Here is a 9303-nt window from a genome sequence, read left to right as displayed (position 1 = left end):
AAATACCCTTTTCAAATTGTACTTGAAATATGTCTTTCGAAATAAGGTTTAAGGATTGCTGAATTCATTATTTCGACATAAGCCTTTTTCAAAACTTAAAAAAAATAAATAAATATTCTTCATTTTAAAATTGCAATTTTCGAAATTAATTGACATTTCTACACATAAATTATAATTTTTTTATTTTTATTTTTTATTTTTGTATAACAAATTTTCTGTTACCTTTGGAGATCTAGTTTTTTTTATTCAGGGGAAAACAACGCATTAGGTCACAAGGACGTTTAAGTTAATAATATTCATATCAAAATTGTGATTAATAATTAAAAGCTGCAATTTAATAGCAAATTTTTTGTTGGAATTATTTTTAATATAATGGAATAAAAATCGAATCTTGATAGATAGCAATCATAACGAAAATAACAATAAATTAAACATTAAATTAAATAAAATTGACAGTAAATATGATATTGAAATTATTGATAATAAAATGGAGTACAAAATAAAATATTGATTGCAAATAAGAGCAATAAAATACATTCTATAGAGCATTTATTGTTGTTGCTGTTAATTATTTTGTTAAATCAAACTAACAAGTTAGCTTGAGTATATACTGCAATTGAAATATAAAAAAACAAGTAAGAAAGCTACAGTCGAGTGTACTCGACTGTGAGATACCCGCTACCCATTTTGAATAAAAGCAATATATTTTGCGGTATATTTCTCAAAATATACCAAATATACTACTAAAAACCAAACAAAAAAAAATATACCAAATGGTATATTTGGTATATCGATATAGTACCGCATTCAAAATATACCATAGACAGCACAATATACCAGACTGTCGGCCAAAGCAAATTAGACCCCTAGTAAGTAGGCGTTTTTGCCCATACAAAAGTATTTCTTTAATAACTTCGACAATTTTTATCTGATCGCAACCAAATTTTTAGGAATCATAATTACTATAGTAATTATTATATATACCAAAATTCGTAACTCTAGCTTTAAAATTACGCTTGTTATTCGATTTTTTTTATTTGCGGGGGCGGAAGGGGGCGTGGCAAAAATTTGAAACAAACTTGATCTGCGTGCAAACATAACAAATGTTGTCGAAAAAAAATTATAGCTCTATCTCTTATAGTCTCTGAGATCTAGGTGTTCATACGGACAGACGGACGGACACACAGACGGACAGACACACAGACGGACAGACGGACATGGCTAGATCGTCTCGGCTGTTGAAGCTGATCAAGAATATATATACTTTATAGGGTCGGAGATGCCTCCTTCTGCCTGTTACATACATTTCCTGCCGGCACAAAGTTATAATACCCTTCTACCCTATGGGTAGCGGGTATAAAAATATGTCAATAAATATAGATAAGCAAAGATATTACCTTCATCTAAGAAATTAAAAATATCACCACTTTAAAAAAAAATCTACTGCTAAACAAGTTTTACTAAAAAAACACTGCTTAAAATAAAATTACAATTTAACTTGTATTAGTTTAAGAAATAACTGACTTATATATGGAAAATGAGTTTTTCCAAAATTTATTATAAAAGCCATTAATTATGTGACAAACAACAAGGAATAGAAGTAAAAATTTGTGTTTTTTTTTTTTTTAATTTCCCGGTAAGTATTAAGGTGAAGTATTCACTTTTATATTAATATAAAATAATAATAAATTATTAAAGGAAAATAAACTAGTGAAAGTGAGAACTTCTACTGAGTATCAACATAATTTTTTTAACACTACTACTAAATATATATATTTTTTTTGGTTTAGCAAATGATTTTGTAAAATGGTCTGTTGAATAAATTACAATAAATAAATTAAATACGCTTCTCTCATAAATTCTTAGTGTGTGTGTTGCTGTGAATAGTTGCACAACATTGTTGATGGAAGAGAACTTGCAACGCAGCACAAATGTCACCCATAATCATTGAACTCGGCTGCTACACACGCAATTCCAGAAGCCCCAGCTGCTGTCTCTAAGTGGGTGTGTGTGTGTGTGTGTATGTGTCTGTTGCAAGTTGCACGTACAGCAGCAGCAACAGCAGCAGCAGCAGCGCAACGGAAGCTCATAGCATCGAACATCAAACAACAACATGACCAGCAACAACAACAAACAAACAAATTTCAATTCGTTGGTTGGCGTTCGCTTATTGCAGTTGTTGCCCAGAGAGAGAGAGAGAGAGAGGAGCAATGCCAAAAAATTAAGAAGAACAAAATGTGGCAATAGCCCCCAAAGGGGGGTGAAGGCGCATATAAAACGATGCACACAAGGGTGATAAGCGGTGAGTGGTGCCGTCAAAAAAGCGTTGTTATCCTTTTCTATGATTGTTTTTTTGTAGCGTGCATGCTGCATGTTTTCTAAACAACCCAAACAACAACAACAACAATATAAACAACATGAAGTGCTGCAGTTGTTGCTACCATTGCAATCTAAACCGTAATCCAATAAAATCGACTGTAGGAATGCTGCGCCCCCAACTCCATGGCGAGCAGACACCAACACACAAAAAGATTTGACAGTTTCGAAAAGGAGGCAGGATGCACACACACGCTACGCAGTTGGAAGCAGCAAAAATCGACGCAACGGCAACGGCAACGGCAACCAAAAACAGTTACCAGAAATCCGTTACAATGCGCTCGGGAAACCCAATGCAAGCTCCATCACCAAAATGAATAGATGGGCAGCAGTCCAAGTCAATTGGATAGGCGCGAGTGGAAGCACAGCAGGAAAGGGGGAGAGAGAGAGGAATTGGACTGGGATCAGTTGCCTTGTGGAAACTCAACCAAATTCTCCGGCCCAAAGTGCTGAAAGGCAAAACGAGCAAATTTCCAGATGCTGCTAGGCAGAATTGTTGCGAAATTGCTATTTGCACTCAATAACGCACACACACACACACGTACACACACACACATATATTGAGCACCCACTCCGCTTAAGGCCGCAACCAGAACCGTTCTGGCCACAAGCACTGACCCAACTATATCGGATACCCGCAAAAAAATTTTCTTTATGGAGTGGGCGGCCAAAATGCGCGATGCGAAGGGGAAGCGGGGAGTCAAATAGGAGGCGAAATTGCAGGCTGGTTAGACAATTGCAGCATGTTGCAGAACACAGAAGCTGATGCCGATGTCGATGCTGTTGTTGCCAGCTACAAAAAAAATCCAAACAACATTTGGCCCAAAAAAAAAAAGAAAAAAACGCAAAATCTGAATGGGAAAAACTGAAAAAAAAACAAGTAGGAAAGCGAAACTCGTGTGTGCTCGACTGTGAGATACCCGATATCCATATTCACTGAAATCATAATCTACAAATATACCAAAAATATACCGCAAAATACTAAAATATACCAAAATGTATATTTAGTATATCGATATAGAATGCATTATTGATATTATTTTTGAAATATGCCAAATGATATACTATAAAAATACAAAAATATACTGAATGCTATATTCGGTATATTATTATAGTAATACAATTAAAATATACCATACTTTCAGGCAAACAAAGGTGACAAAGTAATCGTTTTTCCCCATTAAAAAGACAGATATGAAGTAAAGTAAAGTATATACATTCTATTCTTCATATAGCCTGATCGAGTATATATACTTTACATCATATCTGCTTGTTACATAAATTTCCTCTAAGCACAAAGTTATAAGACCCTTTTACCCTATAGGCTTATGGGTATAAACATATCGACAAAAATCAAGAGTCGAGCATACTCGACTTTATTACTCTTGGTGATTTTGCTCTGCGAAGTTGGCACCAATAAATTAATGCAAATTGTGGTTAATTGTTGAAATAATTCTTGATAACTTGGCACTTTCTTTTATCATAGTTTTAAAAATGTATTTTGAATGTTTTTAGTTGCAGTTTATTCAAATATTTATATTGAAATTTCATATTTTATTTTATTGCATTTAAACTATTTATTTGGCATGTTGTTGCTTTTCTGTCATGTTTATATATATTTCAACATGTGTTCCACAAATTTGTAAAAACAAATAACACTCAACATAATAGCAAATAGTTATTATTTGTAGAATCGGAAATCTTGAGAAAAAATAAAATTCTTTAATTTTATGCTTTTCATAATTGTATTTCAAATATTCAAAGTAATCTGCAAATTTTTAAAATACATAATCGAAATCAAGATCATCATGATGGTCAGATGCTAATCAAATGGTTTAGGTACCAACATGCATTTTGGCAAATTTAGTATATCCCATCTATATGGCATTTACAGGGTCTTAGAACTGCCAATAACACGAAAAAAGAATGAACAGACAAAAAAGAAATTGAGCGGCTGACAAAGCGCAATAGTTTGCCAAAGGCAAAAGCAAAGGCAAAAATGAGAAAGTATAGCAAAAAATGAGGGAGGAGCCTGGCAAAAAAATGCAGTTGAAGCAAGCAACAGACGGTGCTGAACACTTTGCTTCCTCCTTTTCTTCTCCCCTCTTGGTCTTTGTGCTTTGCTTAGCATTGATAAGGCAACAAAAGAGGATAAGACAGGATAAAATGGTTTGAGATAGGCAAAGCATGCAGCCTTATAGCTGAAACTCAGGGCAAGTGTTGAAACACAATCCTTTTTTATTCCCCTAAAAATGTACAGACTATTGTCATTGTTTTTTTTACTTAAACATTTGAAATAATTTGTATAAAATGAACCAAAATTATAAAAGAACACGAATAAAATTTGAAATAAAGAAAAATTTAACAAACACAATTTTGTTTATCAATATTATTATTCACATTATCTTTGGGAATTTTAAGAGGTGTAAAAATAGTTTTATATTTATCAGAAATTGTAATAATTATATGATTAGTATTCTTTATTTTTTATATATATTTCTACTAAAAATTGAATAACTGAATACCAAGTTTCTAGTTTTCCGCAATACCCATTAGTTTCGAATTTAAATAAATAGATTGCAGAAATACTTTTGTATGGAAAAAAACAACTACTGCAATTGGGTCTTAGTTGCTTTGGTTGACAATCTAGTATATTTTGTACTATATGTCATATTTTAAATGCAGTACTATAATAATATACTAAATATATGCGGTTTATTTTTTGTATCTTTTTATACCCGATACCCATAGGGTAGAAGGGTATTATAACTTTGTGCCGGCAGGAAATGTATGTAACAGATAGAACGAGGCATCTCCGACCCTATAAAATATATATATTCTTGATCAGCGTCAACAGCCAAGACGATATAGCCATGTCCGTCTGTCCGTCTGTGTGTCTGTCCGTCTGTCCGTCTGTCCGTATGAACACCTAGATCTCAGAGACTATAAGAGATAGAGCTATAATTTTTTTTCGACAGCATTTGTTATATTTGCACGCAGATCAAGTTTGTTTCAAATTTTTGCCACGCCCACTTCCGCCTCCGTAAATCAAAAAAATCGAATAGCAAGCGTAATTTTAAAGCTAGAGTTGCGAATTTTGGTATATACAATAATTACTATAGTAGTTATGATTCCTGAAAATTTAGTTGCGATGGAAGTTATTAAAGAAATACTTTTGTATGGGCAAAAACGCCTACTTACTAGGGCTCTTAGTTGCTTTGGCCGACAATCTGGTACATTGTGCCGTCTATGGTATATTTTGAATGATGTGCTGTATCGATATACCAAACATACCGTTTGGTATATTTTTAGTATTTTTTAGTATTTTCGGTATATTTTAAAAATAATACCGCAATATTTTGCCCTTATTAAAAATGGGTAACGGGTATCTCACAGTCGAGCACACTCGACTGTAACTTTCTTACTTGTTGTGGCATATGTTATAATGGAACTACCTGAAACCGTAAAAGAAATTTGAGTTCTGGTATGATTGGAAGTTGTTACTGGTAAATTGGTTCAAACTTTATTAACTCTTTGCTCCTCCCATAGTGTCCTTACACTCCTATGGTCGCACTATCATTGTCCTTCTCCGGTAAGAAGAAGCGTTTTCTATTTTGAAGTAGTCGAGGCAAAAATTTGAAACAAACAATACGATCATGACTCGGAACCACTTGGGACTTGTATAGGCTTTTCATTAATTTCAATATTGGTCTTATCGGCAATAAGTAAAATAAAATAAAATAAACAAATAAATTAAAGAAATAAATATTTTATTCTGCATTCTCATTTAAAACATTCAAATGAAGGTATTTTCCAACACTTACATTGTACCTCCTCATTAATAGATACTCCAAACATCATTCACCTGTGACTTTTCCACCATTTCAGTGTTTACACTTAACAATTAGATGTGTAATAATGCCTTCAAGCGTTTTTGGGTACCGAGACATATCTGCGTTTTTAGAGGTAATTTGATAATTCGACTTGGGCGTTCTTGAAAACGTTATTACTGTCTTGAAATGAAAATTGCATGGCAATTGAGAGGTTGTTCCACGAACGTACTTGGCTAAAGAATAAGACATAATTCCTTAAAGACCGAAAGGCCCGTTTAATGGAAAATCTTACCCTGTTATGAACCCATTGAGCTGCCCTCGTTAAACAGATGGATGAGTCGGCGTCGCGTGCCCACTTGCACTTGGCAAGCAATGCATACCCTGTACTCGTTTATCTATGGGGTGTGTATTGACGGTTGATTAAATTGTTCAATTCACAAACATATGACATGTGCTCTCTCTCTTGTGCAGGGTATTTGATAGTCGCATACTCAGCAAGTAATTATGAACTACTGCTGGTCATTGTGGGAAGCGAATAACATGACAAGTAGACCAAATTGCTTTATTTGCGATAATTGCTTGTGATATCTTTGAGCTTATGCTAGAAACGAAAAATATAGAGTTGGTTCAAATTTTCTTAAAATTTTTTGGATCTAGTAGGCTTTGCCATTGGCATAGAACGAATGAGCCTTGAGAAAGCATCTCTAGAGCTCATTCTGTGTTCAAGTCTCGAACGAGCAACAGCTCCCAAAATTATTTGTGCTAAAAAAATATTAAATAAAAATTTCGTCAAAAAAAAATTAAAGTGAAAAAATATAAAAAATTTGAAATCCCAAAATTATTTGTGCTAAAAAATATTAAATTTCGACAAAAAAAATTAAAGTGAAAAAAAATTAAAAATTGAAAATCCCAAAATTATTTGTGCTAAAAAATATTAAATTTCGACAAAAAAAATTACAGTGAAAAAAAAAAATTTAAAACTATTCGCATCTAGTGTGCCTTGATTTTGGATTAGAAATACAGGAGCTTATAAATTTCTAGTTTTTAAATAGAGGGCTCAATCAGAAAAAGGATAATTCGGAACTCCAACTTATTTTAAATAAATGTAAGTTATCATATAAATATATACATATTTATATATATATATATATACTTTATAGGGTTGGAGATGCCTCCTTCTGTTACATACATTTGCTGCCGCAGAAAATTATAATGCAGGTATAATAAACTGCAATAAGCTAGTTACAAAACAATATTTATTTTCGAAATCAGTTGAATGATTCCATTTAATTGAATGATCAATCAGCTGTCACTGAAAAAAACTACAATGCAATGCAAATAAGCGGCAATAAAAAACATAAAATATCAAATTAATCTTTATTATACATTTTAAGTATTCATTATGTACGATAAGATTTAAATATTAAAATATTCATAATGATAGTTTTACAAGAAATCCAAACCCAAAGATGGTGCACGGTAAATACTCTCAGCTATCCAGACCAATTGTAGTACATATGTGTCATTTTGTACTTGAGTATTTGTATCTTATCAGCATTCAGACCCATGCTGTCGTGCAAAACATTGTAGTTCGTTGGAGAAACAGTACCTTGTTTTATGGCCTGCGAAACCAAATAGAAATCATAACGCTCGGACAAAGTGATAACATCATCAACTATTGTTCCAGGTTCGGGATTGCGCTTATTCACAAAGTAACGTATGTTAATTCTTTTTGTTACAACAATAAATGCCAAATTGCAACCTTTCTCTCTTCCCGCCGATTTATAGATCTCGTCCAATATTGACTACTTGATTTAGCTGACCATCCCCTACACCATCGCGGAAAAAGAGAATGCCGTCGGGGAAACTCCCATGATGCTCACGATATGCGTTTAGTGCACATGTCATATTCATTAATATTTGATTAGACAGTTCCTGACGCTTCATATGTTCAGTAACTGAAGAGAAATAACGTGTGGAGGACTTCATATCCATAGTAGCTACAAAAGCGCCATATGACTTGTTTTGGTTCTTGGACGAGTGGCATACACTATAGAGTGCAAAATATACCAGATTGTCAGCCAAAGCATAAACAAGTAAGTAGGTGTTTTCGCTCATACAAATATTTATTTAAATATGCAAATTCCTCTTTATTCCTTTATAACAACATCTTTCTAATTAAAGGATATGTTGGCTTCATGCCAGATTTACATCGAGCAACCCTCGCAACTTCGTTGTAACTGCTTAAAAACATTGATGCTATATTTACATTGATTGTGCTTATCGATCTAGGCCAGACTAAGCTGCTGGCCAATAGCTGAATTAATTTTTGGCGTAGTATATTGTATTCCCTGGCTACCGGAGAGGGACAATGTGACCTGTTGCAATTCTATTCTATACTTCATTGCACTCATTTAAAGCGTATTGGCAAGTCGACTACCCAGCATCTTGGAAGCAGCTGCGGAAACCCGAAACCTAATGAAAATATTTGCGATTTGAGTTTAAGTGCTACAAATTTTATTTGAATCGTAATCTGGAAAATCTTAACAAACTGAACATTAAATTCTCGGTCTTCATGACTCAAGCAGAAGATCTTCAACGCGATCATAAAGACCTTCGATGATGCCACCGATTTTCCCGACAGCGGACATTTGCAGCATTTCAACATTAATACTCCTTCGGGATACGAGAATGTCTCCGCTGCCAAGCACACGCCAGAGACAACATCGACGGTGGCAACAGCCTTGACCTTGCCCACCGTGGCAAAGGGCGGTGCTACAGCGAAGGCAGCCAAGCAAATATCCATTATGTTGCAATTCTCAATTGGTTCTAGATTGTTTAAATCATGAATGTTCATAAATGTTCAGTAACTGAAGAGAAATAACGTGTGGAGGACTTCATATCCATAGTAGCTACAAAAGCGCCATATGACTTGTTTTTATACCCGCTACCCATAGGGTAGAAGGGTATTATAACTTTGTGCCGACAGGAAATGTATGTAACAGGTAGAAGGAGGCATCTCCGACCCTATAAAGTATATATATTCTTGATCAGCGTCAACAGCCGAGACGATATAGCCATGTCCGTCTGTCCG

The 9303-nt window shown here is 34.1% G+C and overlaps 1 long non-coding RNA gene across 1 annotated transcript; it reads left to right on the top strand.

The window, feature by feature from the left end:
• The first annotated feature begins 6915 nt into the window (after window positions 1-6915).
• LOC132796879 (uncharacterized) lies at window positions 6916-7680 on the top strand. Its single transcript, XR_009633604.1, has 3 exons — window positions 6916-7314; window positions 7370-7427; window positions 7654-7680. It is a non-coding gene; the product is annotated as an uncharacterized LOC132796879 (long non-coding RNA).
• The last annotated feature ends 1623 nt before the right edge of the window (window positions 7681-9303 follow it).

Source organism: Drosophila nasuta, chromosome X (genome assembly GCF_023558535.2).
Source record: "Drosophila nasuta strain 15112-1781.00 chromosome X, ASM2355853v1, whole genome shotgun sequence".
Classification (NCBI taxonomy): domain Eukaryota; kingdom Metazoa; phylum Arthropoda; class Insecta; order Diptera; family Drosophilidae; genus Drosophila; species Drosophila nasuta.
This window is presented reverse-complemented; position numbering and strand designations above follow the sequence as displayed.